The sequence below is a fragment of the Pteropus medius genome, unplaced genomic scaffold (assembly GCF_902729225.1).
Source record: "Pteropus medius unplaced genomic scaffold, Ma_sr-lr_union100, whole genome shotgun sequence".
NCBI classification, from domain to species: domain Eukaryota; kingdom Metazoa; phylum Chordata; class Mammalia; order Chiroptera; family Pteropodidae; genus Pteropus; species Pteropus medius.
The window spans coordinates 9,335,402-9,357,873 of record NW_024353908.1 but is presented as its reverse complement, the minus strand read 5'-3'; the positions used below and the strand labels follow the sequence as shown (position 1 = coordinate 9,357,873).

Genomic DNA, 22,472 nt, shown 5'->3' with positions numbered 1-22,472 from the left:
ACATAGGCTTGAAGAGTTGGACTCACACCAGGGATAGACAGTGGGCATGTAATTATGCATGTCGGTGAGTATGAGCTTGAGAGGAGGAGTATGAAGCCAGCCTAAGACTCTGAATCTTTCAGATACTTTCCCCCAGGAGGATAGTTGATACACAAATAATTAAATGTTGACAATAATAATAGCTGATACATGATTAACATTTAATAAATACTAATTAATTGCCTGAGACAGAGCCCAGCAGATAATGGGAATTAAGTATTTGTTGAACTCAATGAATGGTTGATACCCTATAAGATAAATGCCTTTATTTGTCCCATTTTACAAAGGAGGAACTAGAAGTTTAGAGGGGTTAAGTGACCCTGGATTGAAGTCAGGCTCCTAACGAGCTTTTGGTCTAGGCAAAAACTTTAGTTCGCCGAAAGGATGCTTTTGCAGAGCTCCCTATTACTGCTCACATTAATTTGACTTGGCCTTCTCAAGCCTTGTAGCAAGCAGCTGAACCTGGTGATTCATCGCCCCTGTTAGAAATAATGACAATTAGGAAGAGTTGATTAGCATGCTTGAGCCCTTGGATAAAAAGATAACAAGTACAAATTTATTTTTCCTTTTTTTATTTTAATTTTATCTGTATGAGAAGATGAATGTTAGCTAAACTTATCGTGTTAATCATTTACCATATATGCAAATCAAACCATCGTGCTGTATGTCTTAACCTTATATAGTGATATATGTCAATTATTTCTGAATAAAACTGGGTGGGGGAGAAAGCTGTGATAAGTCAAAACTAAGTTAATAAGTTTGAAAAATTAGGAATTTACCAACGAAGCTAAGGTGACAAGCATGAAAGACTTAGTAATAAGGTTGAAAAATAGATTAGTCTTACAACCAGAAAGGAAAGTTCCATGGGAATTATGTACTTGTGTGAATATCACCCCCAACATGAAAAGTATAACATTCTGGAGTGACGGTATACCAACAAGTCTGGTTCCCAGGCCAGTGTATTATTCTGTGTATTTAAATACGTTATCCGTTTAGATATAAGGAGTGCCATTGATCTGATTTACTTATTTGGCATGCTGCAAGTTGGATAACTGTTAAATATGTTTTCAATTATGCAAATAGATTTTTTTGTTTATCATTTTATCTGTAGTGACTAATACAAAAATCACTGTTCATTTTAGTTTTCTTTCTTTCAGTGTTTTCTCCTACATTAAAAAAAAATCCATTTAGCACTCTTTTATGCATTTCTTCACTGGCATTTGGTGTGTGATATACACTCATATTGGATTAATAAAAGATTAACTAATAATGAAAAAAAAAAAGATAATCAAGTACAAAAGATTAACATTTCCTTGCTGCTAAGTTCCCTTAGTTTCATGTCTTAATCTCCTGCAAAAAGAGACAAAATCCTTCTCTAGGCAAGGTTTTAAAGCAAAGTATTTCTTGTGGTTTGATGATCCCACCACTGAAATATCTTTCTTTAAATCTCCTGCAAAGACACAACCTGAGTGTTCTTTGTTCTAGAAATAGATGCTGTATGCAAAAGCTCTGTGGTGCTTTGTTTTAATCTTGCTAGCTTGCTTGTAGTTCAAAGAACCTGCAGGCCTCAGTGAGGCCTAGGCTAATTTCAGATCTGAGCAATGAAGATCCCTCTGTATCCCTATTGTGTGTCTTGGTGTAGGGAACAGAGAAAAGAAAAGTTACTGCAAGTCTGAAGAAATTGTTCTTTTTCAGAAAGCCATTCAACATTGATGTGTTCCTTGACTATTTAATATGTTTTGGCTAGGCACTAAGGGTATATGAATAAGTAGGACATATACACCTCAAAGTTTTAATAATGTAACAGAAAAGAACATTCAGCATTAATTTCTATTGATAATACTAACTTTTACTTAGTCATTACTATATCTCGTCCTATCCTGTGTTCTTTATCATGATCTTAATTTTTAACCCTCAAAACAGCCTTGTGAAATATTCTAATATTGTTGATGGGTACACAGCTTGGTAAAGCCACTTTGGAAAACTGTTGGGAAGTATCTCCCAAATATATCTATCGTATGAACCAGAAATTCCACTCCTTGGTGTGTACCCAACAGAGATGTGTACATGTGCTTACCAAAAGACATGTTCTAGAATGTTCATAGCAGCACTGTTAGTGATAGCCCCCAAATAGGAACTATCCAAATGCCCATCAACTTTTATATGGGTAAATAAATTGTGGCATATTCACACTGGCAGCAATGCAAATGAACCATCTGCAATTATATACAGAAGAATGAGTGCATTTCACTAACATAATGTTGAACCAAAGAAGCCAGACACAAGAGGCAAACTGTAGAATACCATTTTTATAACTTTCAAAAATAGGTAAAACTCCTGTTTTAAACATCAGATAGTGGTTACCCTTAGAGGATGATGTAGTGGGCAGAATCTTAAGATAGCCACGTACTCTTTGCCAGCAGTATTACTCTCTTATATAATCCCTGCCCCTTGCACAAGGTGGGGCCTGTGATTTGATGGAATGTTATTCCTCCAATTGAGATCACTAATCACCTAGGAGATTGTCCTGGGTGGACTTGATCTAATCAGGTGAATTCTTAAAAGGGCATTTAATGGTCAGAGGCAGAAGTCAGAGATATCAACTACTTTTGGCCTGGACAAAAGCAACAGGGTAAAATGCATCTAGAGGTCATGTGGCAAGAAATGTGGGCAGCTTGTACTATTCAGCCAACATCTATCAAAAAAAAAAGATGAGGACTTCAATTATATAGCCATAAGGAATTAAATTCTACCAACAACCTGAATGAGTTCAAGTCTCAGATGAGAACTAAGCCTTGGCTGACACTTTGATTGTCACCTTGTGAGACCTGAGCAGAAGATCGAGTTATGCCATGCCCAGAATCCCGACTTCTAAAAACTGAGATAATAAATTTGTATTGTTTGAAATCACTGAGCTTGTTTGTTACATAGCAATAGAAAACTAATATAGGTGGTAGAGACTGGAAGGGAACTGCTGGAGCACTGAGAATGTTCTGTTTCCTCATCTAGGTAATGGTTACATAACTATATTTTTAATTTGTAAAGATTCATGTGCTGTGCACTTAGGATGTGTGCACTTTATGTATAGGATACTTGATACAAAATATCGATAAATATTACAAAGTATTCATAAAATAATGAAACGATCCTATGAAGTAGGTTGAATAGTGTGGTCTCTGTAGTTGAGGAAACGGACATGCAAACCCAAGGCCACCTGATTACACTGTGCCATGGTGTCTACACTGCAGCCTGTCCCTCTTGTTGATGGTCAGGCAATAAAAATATCCCGTGGTGGTATTGCAGAAAAAGAAAAAGAAAAATGAGGAGTACCTCTTTAGAACGAATCAGACCTTTGAGATGTCATTTTGATTATTCAGAGAAGTTTGATAATAATTCTAGTCATTCTTTAGTGGTGCGGTAAGTGAGGTCTGGTAATATGGCCTTTTATTGTTCTCTCACTGCCACTCCTTCTTCCAGGGACCAGCCCAAATTATAGCTACTGAAGATTCTGACTTTTGACCCCTCTTGTCAACAACAATAGAGACTAAGAGAGAATAAAAGTAGAGACAAGGGTGAGAGGTAAGGCTTCACCCAAGGTATGTTTGTTCAGGGAAAAGTAGGCACCTTTAGACAGCAGTTCCTCTAAACAAACGAACACCCAACAACAGTCTCTGAACAATTACCGATATAATTGACACTCATTTGAATAGAATCAAACAACTTTAGAAATTAAAAACTCTCCTTAAGTAAAGACTCTCCTCCAAAATTAACCACTGCGAACTCTTGGATATGTCTTTCTTTTGGTTGTTTTGTTTGTTTGTTTATTTGTTTGTTTGTGTTTTAATGATCTAACTACTTGTTTGAACTAGAAAAGCAAGGGGAAAGTTACCAAAAATCAGAATTGGCCAGCCTATCATTATGCAGAATGACAGCACATGCATATTTAAAACCACACTGTCCAACAGAGTGACCATTAATGACATGTAAAATGAGATATGCCAAGATGTACACTGAGGATTTCAAAGATTTAGGGGGAAAATCTAAATATCTCAGTGGTATTATATTGATTATATGTTAAAATGATAATCTTTTAAATATAGTAAGTTAAGTAAAATGCTACTAGAATAAAATTTTATCTGTGGCTCATAATTTCATTGGATAGGCTAATCTAGCATATTGCAGGTTCTCACAAAAGACACCTACAAAGGAAAAAACTAGAGATTTAATTCTATGGCATTATTATTTGTTTCTTAATAATCTTTTTTTCTGATTATAAGTGTATTATAATATAGTCAAATGTCAGAAATATAGGAAAGAATAAATTGAAAAGCAAAAGCTCTTCCATAATCCGAATCATCATTTCTGTTAACATTATGGCTTATACCCTTACAAATGATATATACACATACATAATGTATATAGTCATTTCTATAAACATTTTCCACTAATCTATTATGGACTTCATAATAATTTATAGGTGGATATTTCACTAGATGAATGTACCAAGATTAATGTTCTGTATGATACATTTGTCATGAGAAAAAATTAGAATGTCACTTACTAGAATTCCAATAGTACTTTTATCATTAATTCACAGCAATTTTAGGATGTTAACTCTTCAAGGAGTGCCTGGAAATTAGTAGATGCTCAATTGCTATAATTAACTGAATTGGAGGAAACATTCAATGCCATCTACCCAACTTTTATGCTAGTAGGATTAGCAATAATTAATTAGAAATATAAAAAAAAATCATTCTGTATTCAGGGAACTTGCTTCAGTCTAAAATATATACCTTTGGAAATTAAGACCCATAGATTAACATTCTGTACTACATAGTTCTTCATTAGATTGAAAGCAGCGGGGGGCAGGGGGGGCGGGCAAAATATCACCTACTGAAGCACAATGGAAATGTTCTTGAAAGGGCTTGACTAATTTCTCCTGGAGTTTGGGAGGCCCAGAACCTGACTTACATGGAAAAGCCTTAAGGCGAGAGGCCATCCCTCCTGGCAAAGCATTACAGAGTGGGCTGTGAGCCAAGAATGTGGATGCCCCACTGGCATTTGTAAACTTGTTTGAATCTCTTTAAAGAACCCCACTCTGAAGAAGAATGTAGCGAATGTGGCAATATGGGCTGTACCACCAGGGCAGACCAGAAGATAAATGAGCTGTTGGTGAAAGAAGGCATTAAGTAAGGAAAGAGAGCACTGTCAGAAGTCCCTAGTTTTGGTGTGGTTAGAGAGGCAGTGAGTCTCTAAAGAACATAAAACTGCCCCCCAAAAGGAACGGGCAGTATATGAGATTTAATGTCGTCAGTTCAGTAAGACCACTTTGTCTCCTTTTATAAGCTTTCCTTCCTGTCCCTGCCCTAACTCTATGGGTCTAGAAGTAGCCAAGAGTGGTTAAAATTGGAGGCACAACAAGAAGAGAAACAACAAATCATTATACTTTCTCATCCTGGGTTAGTTATGAGCTATTGGAAAGAAAGGTTTGACTTGGACAAGAAACTAGTTTAGATATTAAAATTGCATTAGACATTTCAATACCTGAAAATGAGATTGTTAATATGTAAATGTTCCTGAACAAGCCATGGAGTTTGCCCTAGATATTGACCTTGGGTAGGGGAGAAAAACACAGTAAAGATTTGAAGCCAGCAATGGGAGAAATGAATTTTCTTCCTCCTGTATCTTATCAAGTTCAATTCATTTAACTAGCTAGTTTCTCTCATGAGTCTTCATTATTGTGTAAACTGTATCTCAGTTTTTAACAATCCGAGGTTACCTGATTGACGTAATTATTGTATGTGACTTGTTATTTTGGGATCTAGTGAAGATTCTCTACCGGAACCAGATGGTTCATTTTTGACTAAGCAGAGGACTTCAATGGATCAGCAACATTTGTGTCACCTAGGAGCTGTTAGAAATGCAGAATTGCAAGCTCCATCCCAGACATACATAATATGAATCTATATTTTAACAAGAGCCCCAGGTTGAGTCATATGCACATACCAGTTTGAGAAGCATTGGTTAGAGAACTCAGTATGTTTTGGATTATCTGCTAGATAGAGAATTGATCATTTTGATTTCACAGTTGTGGGATGTTGATTTAGAAGGGGCTTGGGATTATAAAACCTGGGTCCTAGCTGTGTTACCCTGGGCAAATAATTTCTGGGACTCTCCTTCTGCTCTGTTATAGTTGTTTAATTAGATGAAGTGTAAAGCCCCATCTAGCTCTGATATGCTATAATTCTAAGAAATTTTGCTGAAGCAAAAGAATTTCAAAACTCAGTTGACATTTAATAAACACTGTAATAAATTCGTTAAAGAGCCACTGCAGCTTTACCACATCATTGTGTCATTGTGATGGTGAGTATTGTTCATGAATCCAAGCTCATCACACAGTCCTTTGTGTTAGCCCAAAAGAAAAGTAATTTCCTGTTTAATAACAATTATCCCTTTTTCATTGAGGAGGAAACATGTTTGATAGAAGATCATTGCTAAAACGAAATGGTATTTAGAGCTACCAGGAGCTTCTGAATCGTTTGTATTGGAATGATTAGTAAATTCTTCATTTGAAAAACAGTTAATTGGTATCATTTTGGTGTATAAAGATTTTTTTTTTTTTTAAGAAAAGAGAGCTCTGTTAAAAAAAAAAAAGATAAAAGATAAAAGAAAACCACACATACACTACAAATGTATCCTTGACCATCGAAATGCAAGTTATATGTTAGTGTAGATAAGGGATAGTACTGAGAATTGGTACTTAAAATATACTTCAGGTGCATCCCTGACTCACTGTGTGACCGCGGCAAAATTTCTTTCCCCTCTATGATTTAGTTCTGTTATCCTAAAAGGGATCTGATTGGACTATTCCATCCTGCACATTAATTGCTGCTTTTTAATAGAGGTTACCTGGAATTTGGGGCTGGGAAGTACAGCAGGACATCAAGCAAGCTCAGTGGGAAAGAGCTGCTCTATTAGTAATGTCTGCTGTAGGCAAGGAAACAGGGAATAATAAAGTAAGTTCCATTCGTTTGCCAATTCCTGGGCTAGAGGCTCTCTGAGGACATTAACTATTTTAAGTATTTCCTCCTGAAAATATTTATAAAAGGGTCTTATAGAATAAAATGAAAGAGAAATAGACTGATTACTAGGTTTACTATTGCTATTTTGGAGTCTTTAAAAGCTTGAATTATATGTGTGTTTTTCTGTTCTTGATAGCAGCACGCAGGACAAGCTCTGAGGAAGAAAAATGTGCACTGGGTTTGAAAAAAAATCAGTATGAGGTATCTGATTGGTTGAAAGTGCTTTATGGAACAAGTCCTTTGTTTTGTTAGAACATAAATTGTTGTTCCATTTGGGGCCCTTTATATGAAACAAATGCCCAATCTATAAATCAGGCCCCCTGCAGTAAGGAAGATGGCATTTTTGTATAAAGCATTGTGGATCCAAAAAGTAAATGCGTGGATGAACAAGTTTTATTGGCTTCTTGGCATAGAAGTCATTTTATCGGTCATCTGATTGGAGTGATCTTTCCCCTATTCTTTCTAGGGGATTGGTCGGGAGGAAAGAGTAGAACGTTCTGTGGAGAAACATGTTCTTTGACCTGTCAAGTCTCTCCTCAGGTTTAACACGACTGGGGTAGATATGGGCCTCTTTCTCAGGCTGTTGAGAGAACACTGCTAGAGTTTGGGTTTCCGTTTCAAATGTAAGTCCCCCAAAGGAAGCTGGGTTAAAGTATCCCATAGAGTTCAGAGAAGGAATTCATTTATAGTTTTCCGTTTTCCTTTTTAGGTCACTGAGCTCTTACTTCAGCGGTCTACTTTTTAGTTCCCATTTTAAAAATGAAAATTTTGTTGTTTTCATGTCATTCCTTGATTCTTTGATAGTTTTTGATAGTCAGCTAATGATCATACTCTTTGTATTTGAAAGCGGCAAACTCATTCATTAATTTATTGGTTCAGTAAAAAATATGCATTTAACTCCCTGACTGAGAGTAAGAAACATGGCTGGCCACCTGGGTTACAGTGTTGCATAAGACATACCCTGTCTTCAAGGTTTACAACCCAGGCTGGGGCCATAAACATATTCAAAATGACAAAGAATTCAAATATGGCTTCTACCTAATTTTGGAAGTTCTTACTTACTTTAGAAGATGCTAATTATTTTCTTTATTTCAATTGTATTATTTGAGTGGGTCATATATTTACATTCTTCAAAAATAAAAATAAAATCGAAAGGGCTTTTATTCTAACTCTTGACCCCACCTACCCAATTTCCCACCTTCAGCCTCTTACACATAACCACTCTTATTAAGTTTTTGTATAGGCTTTTGGTGTTGCTTTTTGTGTGGATATAAACAAATATAAATATCTTATTTCCCTCCTTTTTACATAGAAATTAGAACACTGTATGGACTGTTTACATCCTACCTTTTTTGCTTACTAGTTTTCTTGAGATATTTTCAACAGGGCATGGAGACATTCTCTTTTTCACAGTTGTGTGATATCGTATAGCAGTGCCTTGATTTATTCATCTGCTCCTCTCTAAATGGACACTTGGGCATTTCCAGCCTCTACCTCACATATGCACACAACTCTGAAATTAATAATGGGGTTTATCTATCGCTTTACTTCATGCTGGTTTAAGTATAACTGTAAAAGAAAATTCTCAGGAGTGATATTGCTGAGCAAAAAGTAGATGCATTTTTTATTTTGATAAGATTTACCAATGAGCTCCCCAAAGGGTTGTACCATTTTGCGTTCTTGCCAGCAAACGCATGAAATTGCCTAATTTTGCTATGTATTACAGAACATGTTGCAGAATTTTTTAAATGGATTTTTGCCAACTTGATAGGTGAGAAATGATATCCTTGTATAGTTTTGACTTGCATTTCTCTTATAATAAGTGAGGGCAAACTTCTTTTCATGTGGATAAGAGATATTTACATTTATTTTTCTGTAACATGTCAATATTTCTTGCTCACACTTCTATTGCTTTGTTGATATTTTTTTCTTCACAATTTCTAGGTGGAAACTTTAATCTTATTTTTGAACTTTTATTTTAAGGATCTGAGCTTAAGTCTTCTTTATAGGTGGACTCATTTAATCCTTATAGCAAGCCTGGGAGTTGGCTATTTAAAATGCCACCCCATTTTAAAAAATGAGAAAACTGAAGTTCAGAGCAGTTAAAGAACTGACTGTAGGCCACACAGCCAGTAAGATGTAAAACTGATGTTCAGATCCAAGTTTGTCTTACTCCTAAAGTCTTTCCTCTTAATCACCCAATATTACCATTTTTTCTTAGGTAGGAACCAGAGTTAACTAATTCAAACTGGCTTTCATTTCCCAAGCACACAAGATGACAGCGGAGGGCTTTGCTGAGATCATGCTGGGTGGCATATAGAAGCCCAGCTGAGATTAGAAACGTGCCCTGCATAATCCACCCAGTGACTAATCTACAGAGAGATTGATTATATCCACCACCGCCCCCTTCCCCTACCCCCTCCCGCACCCCCGGAAAGCCTCACCACAATGCAACTGAAGCCAAGAGGAAACAGAAATGACAAGTAGCTGAAATTACACAGGAAAAGGATAACACCGAATCAGGCATTTAAGAGTGTGTGTGGCCACTGTGAACCAACACAGAAAGCAAATTTTACCCAAGAGTGGCTTTCCATTAGGATCCCAGAAAGAAATTTAAATATTGCAGCTCCTGCTGCCTCTGCTGTCTTAAAGAAGGCTTCAGAGAAATCTTATAGGTGGTTCTGAAGTTCCTCACCTAGTTCTTTCTCAAACAGCTTAGGCCAGCACCAGGAGCTCAGGAGTTCTCAAGAACGATGATTTCCCCTCCCAGGTGTCCTTTCTGTTCAAAGTTGCTTATGCCGTGGATGAAAAATAGTGCTGGCCCCAAAAGAGAGAAAACTGTGGTTCATTTATGGCATTTGACAAATCTGCAAGATTCGATGCAAGTGCTTTACCAAATGATTAAAACCCTGGGTTCTCCCCTTCGAGAATAAGTGTGTGAGAACATTACATTACTCACTGAATAATGTAATCACTGCAGTTTCCTGCCAGTACAAAAATATAGCCAACATGCCCCTTTTCACTCTATTTACCAATTACGTTCTAAAAGCCATCTTCCTTACGGCAAGTTTTCTCCATTTTCTTTCACTTTAGTTTACTGTGATTCAATAAAGTATGAATCTAGTGGATTTAAACTTAATTCAAGCTACGGTCCTATTTTTAAACAAAGCAGGAGTGTTCAAGGCTGTGTGCTAACAAGATTCAGATAAGTGTCTCCTGGTATACTGTGACCACTCACACACAGGCAGGCAGTCCAAACGGGTTTGGTTTTGCTGAGCATTTAAAGTTTTTATTAGGATAGAGGTTCAGCATTTCCCCTAAACATATATGTTCAGAAGTGAAAAAAATTCTAGAAATGAATTTTTAGTGTTGTTCCCAGTGCTTCAGCTTGATGTCATAGGAGAGCTGGTTGTAGCATAACCAGGAAGATTTTTGACCTGTAACCACACCATAGAACAGAGGTTGGCAAGCTTTTCTGTAAAGGGCTAGATAATAAATAAGTCTTTTAAGATCTCTGTCACAACTGCTCACCTCTACTATTGTGGAGCAAAAGCAGCCATAGCTAACAAATAAATGAATGGGAGTGGCTTTGTGCCAAAAAAACTTTATTTAAAAAAATAAAATAAAACGGGCAATGGGCAGGATTTGGTCATAGAGCAAAGCATAAGCGCTTTCTTCTCTAGTTAGGGAATCCTGCTCCGGGTGGTGCCCTCAAGTTATAAAGATTTGCAAATATGATTGCCTTCAGCCACAAAAGTAGAAGTAGATATCACCAAGAGGACCATGGATATGGGTCTTCCACCAATTCTTGATTTTCATCATTCTTCTTTCTCTTGTCTCCTTTTATTCATAAGTCATTTATTTAATACTTTATCACATGCATGTACCTCTTATCTTTTCAGTTCACTTTCTCTACTTTCCTGCTGACCCTAGAGACAGTTTAGGAAAGGGAGTAGTAGTTCATGCTCAAGGTTTGCTCACCCTGGGAGTAAATCTTGTCTCCAGTCACTTTTTAAAGAAGGATTTGACTACTTGGATTATGCTTATTTATCTTTTGAATGAAGCATGAGGTAGATAATGCATAAAGTTACTGTGATGTTTTGAGTTGGAATGAAGCTTCACAAATTAGTACTCCAGTACTAAAAAATATGCAAAAATAAGTCAAAATTGTTACTAGTTTGTAATCTCTTGCATTCTCTCTGCTTTTATGAATCAAATTCTGAATTTTTTCCAGACTTCCATTATTTGGTAAGGTTGAACACAAAAATGTCCTCCGAAGAGAATTAGCCATTGTTTTTGGTAATATTAAGCTTGGCTGTGAGTGGCAAAAACACAAAACAGTGGCTTCGGCAAGCGAAGTTAGTTGCAGCAAGTTGCCCAGGATCCAGTCTCCTTCTACTTTGTGTCTCCCAGGTCCATGTTATTGTTCAACATAGGTCTGTAGGCTTTTAAGCAATCAGAAAGGTCGGGGCAGAAAGGACAAGGAGCAGGAGACTTTACAAAATCAATGGTGGCTCCCTCAGATATTCTGTCACATAAACATGCTTTACTTTTCTCACTAACTACAATCTTCTTGTGTCTTTGTTTACTTGTTTATTGTCTGTTTCTTCCCAATAGACTATAAGCTTCGGAAGTGGAGTTTATTTGCCACTGTTTTCCCCAAACCTGATACAATGGCTGGCACATTGTAGACATACATCAAATATATTTAGACCGAATTCCAGAGTAAAATTTTTTCACTGTGACATACTAAAAGGATTAATCTTTGTTTTCCTCAGAGTGCTGTATGCGTAGTAGGTTCCCAATACAAATACCTGGGTGTGTTCTTGAATAATGCGCAGAATATCAATCATCTTGGATTAGTGCCAGAAAATGGTAACAGTTAACAATTACATGCCAAAGGATATGCAAAGTGTTTTACATGCTTTACCCCTCCTACTTCCCAAGGACAATAGATACAAGTAGTACTACTTGTCCATTCAGCCACTCTATCTTTTGGTTGGAGCACTTAATGAATTCTTTTCCATTTGAGGTACTTGTAACCATTCTTTATTCATGTTTTTGATATATGTTTTTATTCTTAAAGAAGGATAAGAAAACAAGACCCCTCCATATGCTGCCCACAAGAGACTCACTTCAGATTAAAAGACACACACAGACTAAAAGGTAGGGGATGGAAAAAATATTGCCTTGATGGACCTAGAGGGTATTGCACTGAATGAAATGGGTCAGATAGAGAAAGACAAATACCTCATGATTTCACATACATGTGGAATCTAAAGAACAAAATAAATAACAACAACAACAAAAAGGAAATAAACTCATAAATACAGAGAATATTTTGAGGGCTCCTAGATGGGAGGGTGGGTAGGAGGGATGGCAAAAAAAGGCAAAGAGATTAGGAGGTACAAATGGATAGTTGCAGAATAGACATGGAGATGCAGTATAGGGAAGAGGGCTAATAATGTAATAAATAGGTAAGGGGGAAGAGGGATAATAGATTTAGTGGGGTGATCGCTTTGTGAATTATGTGGATCTCTGATCACTGTACTGTACAACTGAAACTGGTATATTATTGTATGCCAACTATAATTGAAAAAAGCTCGTTGAATTGTACAATGTAAATACAAAAAAAGTTCTGTTACTTATACAAAAAAAATTAAATCAAATTAAAAAATGTTTATCTCATATAATAAAGTGTTTTAGAAAAAAAAGTAGTAGTACTACTAGCAGTAGCAGTTATCTCATTTTAATGATAAAGAGAACTTAAATAATTTGCCTAAGGTCATACCTATGGAAAAAAAACGATAAAGCCAGGGCTTCACCCAAGTGTATCGGATTTTAAGCTCTGTAGTCTTTAACACCAGATTGTATTGCCCACAGAGGAGATTGCTAAACTGTGTGGATAGATTGAGATGATTTCAGGATTCCTGGACTAATTGGAAAAAGAGATGTTTGAGGTGCAGTAGACCAGTGTCTAATACGTGTGGCAAAAAGATACAAAGAAGCACTTTGTGAAGGAATTACTTAGTCATTGCCCATTGACTCGATTGTGAGTCTGTCTGAACATGTTCTATTATTTTATTATGATTAGTGATAGGCATTCAACTTAAATTCAAGGGAAAGTTAATGAACTGAAGTTCAAAAGTTAGCAAAAGGAGAAAACTAAATCAAGCTATAAAAAGTTAAACTTAAATAATTTTTCTAAACATTCAAAGGCACAATTCTTTATAAAGAGCTAAGTCCCCAAACTTTTCTTTAATTCGGCTTTTTTTTTTTTGATGGAGTACAGTTAAAAATCATGACCATAATTTGAATTTAACAATTAATAACCATACAATGACTTGGAGTTCATTTTTTAAAAATATAAGTCAAAATCTTCCTGTTTGAGGCCACATGGAACAGCAAGAAATATCCAGGACCTAGAAGCAGGCGCATCTGACTTTGAAATGTTGGCTTTGCCAGTTTCTGCCTGGATAGTTGATGTCTTCTTATGTCTATGAGACTTGGTTTCCTCATCTTAAAAAAGGGGGTAGGTGGGTACTAAAATCTTCTTCACTGTTTTGTCATGAAAAATCAACAAAGTAAAAAAGCATTTCACACAGCGTCTACCAGTTATAAGCACCCTTGAAATGCCACTGGGCTGTGAATGTAACATTTGATATCTCTCCTGGGAACTTGCTGTATTCATTGATAGCACCATGATGATAAATAGTACATTTCTGGAATTTTATTAGGAGCCTAGCCCAATGCAGATCACTGAGCTCGTTCATCAGTTTTACGTAGTCAAAGTTGATTTGGTTCTTCTTTTAACACTTTTTTTTAAAATTGAGGAATAAAATACCTATAGCAAAGTGCATAAATCTTAACCACAGTGCTCAGTGAAATTTAAATATGTGTATACCCACGTAGCCCAAGCCAGATCAAGATAGAGAGTATTTCCAGGATCCCAGGTTTGCTCACTAACTTGCTCAATCCTTGAATACATGTAAAATAGCCTTAGAATTATTAACCTATACCCCTGTTAAAACAGTTCTTTAGTGTTATACAATGAAAATACTGCTTCCAGAGTTACTTAAAAAAAAGTTTACTCACCCCTCGCCCTGTTCTTCTGTTGCTCATTTGTACCTCAGGCTCATTTGTTACTGTTTATATTCTATTCCTCGGGTTCTCCCCACATCCTGGTTGATTTCGATTATGTATTTATACTTTGAGAGTGCAAACATTAACATGGTTCTAAAATCCATCTGTGAGCTCAAAAGTGTCTCTCCCCTCGCCACCCCACCCCCATTTCCCATTCTCTCTACTTCAGTCTCTTTCATCTCTTGTAGGGAACCATCTTCCTTAGTTTCCTGTGTTTCTTTTTGTGCCAGTTTTCTTCTTCTATCTCCTTTTTTTACTTGAAAGGTAGCATACTACAGATATTCTTTTGCACTGTGCTTTATTTACTGAAAACATACTCTGTAAATCACTTTTTATCAGTCCATTAAGACTTTCCTTGTCTTTTTTTTTTTTTTTAACAGCAACATAACACTCCGTTGTGTGATGTACCCTGGTTACTCGACCATTCTCCTATATGTGGGTATGTAGGTTAGTTCCACTATTTTGCAACTGCAAACAATTCTATAATAAATAACTTGTGTGTGTGTGTGTTTTTGTATTGTTGGAGATGTAAGTTCAGTAGATTCCTAGAAAGGGGATTGCTGGGTCAAAATGTAAATGAATGTGTAGCTTTGTTAGATATTTCCAAATTCTCCTCCAGAGGGCTTGTACCCGTGTGTGTTTCCACCAGCAATGTATGAGAGTACCTATTTTCCCCACAGTCTTGCCAACAGAAAGAGTTGTTAATTTTCACAAATTGACAGCTAAGAAATAGTACTTCGATGTTGTTTAATTTATGTTTCCCTAATTACCTAATTAGGAGGGAGTTTGAATATCTTTTCATACGTTTAAGGGCCATTTGTATGTGTGTGTGGTCTGTTCATGTGTCTTCTCCTTCTTCCGTTAGATTTTTTAAGCCAGTTTTTAAACATTCTTTATGCTTTAGTGGCATTAGTCTTCTTATATATATTGCAAATATTTTCTCCCAGTTTGTCAGTTGCCTTTTGATTTTGTTTATAGCATTTTTTGGTTATGAAATTTTTAAAATATTTATGTAGTCAACTTTATCAACCTGCTTTTATTGCCTCTGGAATTTTGAGTCATGGTTACAAAGTCTTTTCTGACACTGGTTAATGAGGTTTGAGATGCTACATTTTCATATATAGTTGAGTTTATTTTTAGGATTCTGTTCTATAGGTTATTTATTTGTTTTCTCATTTGCAAGCACTATACTGTTTTAATTATTAGGGCTATTTGTCTGGTAGAATAAGACCACAATGAAGGTTTTCTTTTCAGTGTAGATAACAACTATTCCGATCCCTATCACTGCATATTAGTTTTGGCTGTTTTTGATCTCATATAAATGGAGCTATATGGTGTGTCTTATTTTGTGTCTGACTTCTTTCATTTAATATTTTATCTGTGAGCTGCATCCATGTAACTGACATTATCAATAACTTATTTATTTTCATTGCTATGTAGTATTCCTTTTTATGCCTATGCCTCCATTTCTTTATTTGTCCTTCTTTTGATAGACATATAGGTTGTTTAGGCTCATTGTAGGACCAGTGAATGTTTAGCTTTAGTAGATACTACCGCTGGTGTTTCAAAGTGTCTGTAGGAATTTATACTCTTACCAGCAATGTATGAGATTTCCAGTTGCTCCACAGCCTTGTTGGCACTAGATATCATCAGTCTTTTAAGGCACTTTAAAAGAAAAGAAAGAAAAAGGATAAACCTTGCCGACATAGATTCTTCTTCCTCTTGAGATTCAGGAGTCATTTTAAAAACAAGGAATGCCCTAAAAAGAAAAAAGGAAACATAGTAAGCCCTGTTTACAAAATACCTAACAAGTTACTCATGGTAGCCATGAATAATTCAGTTTTATAGAAAAGTGTAAAAATAAATAGTTATTGGCCTAGATTCAGTGTAACAGTTTGTTGCCTTCTCATAAGCCATTTCCTCTCTTCTTTACTGGCAGGATCTCAAATTTGTTCAGCACCCATCCTTCAAGGAAGGTGATCCTACCTTTAGCTCAGGGGAGAATCCTGATTAATGTAAGCTAATCATGGTTTTTCTTTTCCTGGACCAAGTAATTAGCTGAGGAAAGAGCATGTGACCTAGGTCTAGCCAGTGAAAAATGAGGGAAGGCTGCTAGGAGAGAGGAAGTTTCCTAGAAAATGTTCCTTTACTGTTAAGAATAAAATTCCAGAAGAAATGGTCCTTTTTTGCCTCTCGATGTGGCATGTGTGAACGTGATATGTAGAACTGCAACAGCCAACAGACTGCCAGGCTGAAAATGAAGAACACGCATAAAAGAATCACAAGACATGGTGATGGAGCCTTCACTATAGGTTCTGGAACCTGCCCTATCCAAGTTTATGTGAAGTAGTATTCATCGTTTAATTACTAGCCATTGTAACTAATAATCCTGGACCTCTTTAGAATAACAACGGGAAAGTGCTGTTATTCATTCCTTATAAATACGTATAGCAATTTCTTCCTTGTTCTAAACCAGTGGTTCTTAATCTTTAATATGCATTAGAATCACCTGGAAGGCTTGTTAAAACAGGTTAGTGTTCTATAGGTTTCTGATTCAAGAGTTTCTGATTCAGTAGGGCCAAGGATTTGCATTTTCCCAGGTGATGCTATTGCTGCTGGTTCAGGGATCACATTTGAAAACCTGTATTCCAGAATAAACACCATCTTACTGTATTTAGCAACATGCTTTTAAAAACTCAGATTTTTCATGGATGTTTTCTTCATGCCAATGACTACAAATCTTTATTGTCATTTTGAATGACTACCTAGTATTATATTATGTGAACATACCGGAATTTGCAAAACTGTGTTACTAACAATAGATATTTTTGTTATTTTGGAGTTTTGTATTATTACATTAATATGAACAACTCTGATGTAAATATCATTTTATGGTAAACCCGACCTCCAAGGTAAATTCCTAGCAGCAGAATTGCTGATCAAAGGGAGATACTTGGATTTTTTCCCTTCTCACATCATCTTCATAATCCCTCTAATCATTACTTCCAGATATCATTGACCTTAGTTTAGGTATTTTGCCAGAGGACTGTTGGTTGATCTTGCCTCAGCAGGCCAAGACCTTGGCCATTTGCCTTGTAGTGGTCTTTCTTTTAAGTTAAAAGATTTGAACACAAAAGACCATGGCACTGCCAGACACAGGATATTATATTTGTAAAAGTTAATTTAGTCATTTTTACTAGGGGAAGTGAATGGAAGCCTGACAGCTTCTTAAGACTGTCTTTATCTATAACATGAGTATTCAAACATGCTTTCTTATCTTTGTCATATTTTTATTTGAAAATAAAGGAAACCAGCTTCTCAGTGCCCCAGAGATCAATGTTTGCATTTGGATGTCATCTGTTGATCATCTCAGATATAAAAGAAGGTCCCCCTGAAGAGGAAAAGCTGGGTCTGAGTTATAGCTGTGATGCTTGACCATGGGGGCATTGATTTTCAGATTTGTCTGCCCTCCTAAATCACCTTCACTTCGGCCAGGACACTTAGTAATAATGTAAGGGAAGAATGTTCACAAGAAGAAAGCTGGCAAAAAAAAAAAAAAAATTGCAAAGGATACCCAGTTATTACTTGAGGCAAAGGCTGAGGTACCTAATACATTTTCATTTTAAATGTAGAAGTTTATTTCTCTCTCACTTAAAAACTCAGTGATGAATGGCCCAGTATTGGCATGGCAGCTTAGACATCATTGATTTGTAGCCTCCCAAATTGTTCGAATTATTGCTGCTTCTCAGCTAGGAGGGAGTGGAGTGATGGAGAGGGAGAAAAAGAGGAAGGAAGGCAAGAGGGTGGGAGGGAGGTGAATACTAAATTGTTTTTAAGGACAAGCCCTAGAATTTGTATATACCACTTCTGTTCATATCTTTTTGGCAAGAACTTAGTCAAATAGCTATACTTAGCTCCAAGGGTTTGGTCTCTAGCTGTGCAGCCATGTGTAAGTCACTAAAACTTTGATTTAGGAGGTTCAAACCCAGGGAGGTTTTAGTGAGGGAAAAAGTGAAGCCAGGCAAGGAAAGATGTAAGCAATGTGATGCTTTGCATTATGAGCCAGTCATGAAGAATCATGCGGACCACTCATCAAGCTTGTGCTGGCTTTGCACACAATACTTTTCTGCAAGAGTTACGAAGAGCAATGTGCCTGGAAGCAGTCCATGAAAGAGGAAAGTAAGGAGAATTTATCTGTTTCTTTCCTATCCCTTCAAACCTGCTCCCATTTCCCATTGGTCAAGGTCTACCCTCATGGGGGGCTAATTCTCCTTTGTTTCTGTTGTATAATCCAACCCATTGGCAACTGCTCAGGATGCAGATCCCCTGCCCCACAAATGGAAGAATGACCTCGTGTGAAAGAGGCACTAACAGGGAGACAAAGGGGCAGTTAGGAGAATCTGAGAAGGTGGATAAGATCTGTTTCAATACATTACTTGATGTCATTTTGAATGGAAAATAAAAGAGACTTTGCTGTAAACTGTTCTAACTGAAGTCTGTCTCTTGAAGTTCTGAGCCTGTTGCTCTGTACCTTACAAAATGAAATAATTGATCAGAAGCTGGTAGGAAGAAGGAAGTCTCCCTTTACCTTTGGCCAAGAACTCTTCTAACAAAGGAATGTTTCTGTCAGGCATCTCAGAAACCTAAAGGATAATTTCCTTCCTTGCTCTCTCCCTATTGGATGTCAATTAGGATGCTATGAGAGGTTGTCTTTCCTTCTACCTCCCCTTCTGCCCTTCTTCCCTTCCTTCCTTCTTCTCTCTCTCAGTCCTTCCCTCCATCCCTCCCTCCTCCCTCCCTAACTCTCTCCCTTCCCTCTTTCCTTCCTTTCATCCAAAAGAAAGATTTATGTGTTTTGTTTTGTTTTGTTTTGTTTTGTTAAGAAGGTTAAAGCCATGTGGCTTTTTTTTTTTAAACAAGCAATGTGCAAACTGATGGCATAGAACATGGATTGCTAGGCAATCAAATTAGTATATAATTTGAGTTGTTTTTGACTGAGCTTGACATGTTTGTTTACTGTGAATCTGTGAATTTAGAAATACAACCAAATCAAAACATAACCAAAAGACTCATCTACAATGAGAAACAGGCTCAGTGAATTTTGAAACATCTCTCTTTCCAAAGAATCTTTAAAAACAGAAATGTGATCATATTGACACAAATGCTATGGAAGAAGTAGAATGCTTAGTGGTTAGGCTCATTTCCACTAGAATCAGAATTCCTAGAATTAAGTATCTCAGTGACCTTGGGCACATTACCCAGGACTTAGAATCTGAGTTTTATTTTCTGTATAATTGGGATTATAACAGCATCTGATATCTTTCTAGTATCTATTATACTAGTATATACCTTGCAGGGACATTGTGAGATTTAAATTAGATAAAACATGTCAAGCCCTTGGTTCATAATGCACTCTCAATAAATGGCAGAAGCTATGGTTGTTGTTGTCATCACAATCACTATTTTATTGTATGGTTCACTATTGTTCTGTTTGTTGATGGATTGTTCCATATTGTTGACTCTGGGGGGTTTTAGTGACCCTTCATTTCAGTAAAGGGATAATGGCAATCTAAGGTATGAGGTCATGCAAGGGTGGTGCTTGCAGTGTCAATCCTTCAATCCTTGGTGTGTCACAGATTATACTACCATAATGTTATACTTCCTTTAAAAGTCATTTTGGCTCTTATGGCAAAGGGCAAGTGTGGTTACCTCAAGTGTTTTTCCCAGTGTCTTGTTAGGAATCCTTACAAACTGCATTTGGGCATTGTTGAAAACCCTGTGGAGAGTCTAGTTCTCATCTGCACAGGGAAATATTCTTCTTACCTGTTGAAGCTTTCTGATGCTCTGGCTCAAAAGGATCACATCTAATATTCAAATTTCACCCTGTATTTTACTTAAAACAAAAACAAACAAACAAACAAATAAAAAACCTCCTACCTCAAGTTAAAAGAGTTTGTTAGGGCAATAACCCTGTGGAATTGCTAATTACTGGAAGGCATCATTAATCAGTTTGTTTACACTTGGCCTAGGGGGATTTGGCAGTTGTTATAAAGTCTGTTCATTGGTTTTAACGGAAATCAAGACAACCCTTAAATTCTACAGCTGGGGAATAAGAACATTGGGGCTCTCCCTTCATATTTTGGAGCACATATCACTGCAGTGGCTCCCTTTCCCTCCACTTCAGGGTAGATGGAATGGATGTCCCATAAAGTGTCATATTTTCTTGACTCAGCAATTCTTAGCTGCAAAGACAATGATTTATCTGGTCAATGCCAGCTTCCAAATGAAAAGGAAAAAAAGAGACAGCATTAGGAAAATTCATCCATAGACTCTCTGTAACCATTTCTCTAACAAGCCTACTTTTATAAAATCATTAGTTTCCAGAATCAGCATCATCGGGCCTGACTTTTCCAGCTCTTGACCCTCAAAGAAGACAAAAGTGAAAGCAGGGTGAGTCCTGTGAAAAAGGTCATGGGGAAGGTGAGGTTTGAGAAGTAAGCAGTTGTAGGCAAATGATTAAATTACTTCTCTGACCATTCCTCTTGACTTAGTTCCTCTCCCTCCCTCCAGTCCAACCATACTGGTCTCCTTATGATTCCCCCACTAGAATCCCATCTAGAATGTAAAACCCATGAGAGCAAGAACCTTACCTGACATGCTCACCACTCTGTTCTCAGTTCCTGGAAGAGACTTTGGTGCAAAGAGCGCTTGACATGGGTCAGATGATTTGGGTAGCATTTCTAGCACTGTGTGACCTTGGCTCATACACCCATCTTTCTACCCTCAGTCTCTCATCTGTAAAATGATAACTACCTCACAGAGTATTTGTGAATATCATTGGAAAAATGATCCTAGAAGTATTTTTAACCTGTTATTACATATGAGAGAGAGAGAGAGAGAGAGATACCAGAGTTTCCTAAAGGACCTCGATAAGTGAATGAATAAATGAAATATGGTACTGGGAAGGGGAACTCTTACCATTTGATGCAGAGAAAATTTAAGAACCTCAACTCCCCCACTACCCTGAAAAAATAGTATGGAACTTAATACTTGAAGAAATTACATGAATTGATTGTACAGATTCTAGAATATTAGAGCAGGAAGAGCTGTCAAGATATAGTCAAGTGATTTTTAGACTTGGCTTTTGAAGTCCTGGGGTCTCCTTGGAAGGTCTCTTGGAATCTCATGTGGTAGGGGCAATAACAAAGAAAAGGGAGGCTGAGTCGACAGGAATCACGCCCCTCCTCCCCTGATTTAGTATGATCAGCTCCATTTGTGTTTTTTTACATGGCTTCAGAAGCTAGTTATTTATTGCTCAATATTTACACCCCATTTCTTCCTTCCTGCACTGTGATTTTGTGTGCATTGGAAGTAGACCCACCTTCAAGCTATGGAGTAGGTTCAAAGTCATTCATGACAATTCTATCCTTCTATTTCTCAGACTTGCTGGCAGCTGTGGATTTATATGTGACCCAGTGTTGGCCCATGAAACATGAGAAGTCCTTGATGCTAAAGTTTTTGTGAAATATTGACTTCCTGATGAAAAAGGAATATACATGGCTGGTACCGACCTTTTCTTCCTTCCTTCCTCCTTCCTTCGATGCCAACATCATATCTGCCCCTACTGTACATTAGTAATCTTGTGACCATGTGGCCATAAGCATGATATGAATTCCTGGAATTGCAATCAAACAGAAAAAGTTCATCTACCCAGCCCCAGAAGACCCAAACACTAAACATTGAGAATTGCAGTGGACAAATAGAAATACTGGCTATTTTATTATGAATGGTGCTACCCAGAAGAATAGGAGGCTAATGCTCAAAAGCCCAAATTTCCTGATAGCATGTAGGTCACAGATTATACAGGGCAAAATCACAAGACACCATGGGTTAGGGGATTCTGGGACATGCCAGGAGCTGATTGGTTGGAGGTAAGGTAAAGTGAGGTAATAAATCATTTCTTCAGGTCTTGAGGACAGTGCTGAGGTCTGTTCCAGTGTCCTTCCCTCCAGTTTCATGGGTAAGAAGTGAGGAGGTCCTTCCACCTTAAGGCTCAGTAGTTGAAATATAACTTAGGTCAAAAGTTACCTTAGCCTGCCAGAGGTTTGGACCTTGTGATTACTAGTCAGGCCTGGGCTATTCTCTTTCGCTGTCTCAGGGTATTGGTGATCTATTTGGGGGAAAGGCTAAGGTTCTGAGTGGGATGGG

The 22,472-nt window shown here is 37.1% G+C and overlaps 1 pseudogene; it reads right to left on the bottom strand.

Annotated features, from left to right (window-relative positions):
* LOC120593780 (protein CNPPD1-like) overlaps positions 1–22,472 on the bottom strand; it is a 79,908-nt pseudogene that overhangs the window by 30,681 nt on the left and 26,755 nt on the right.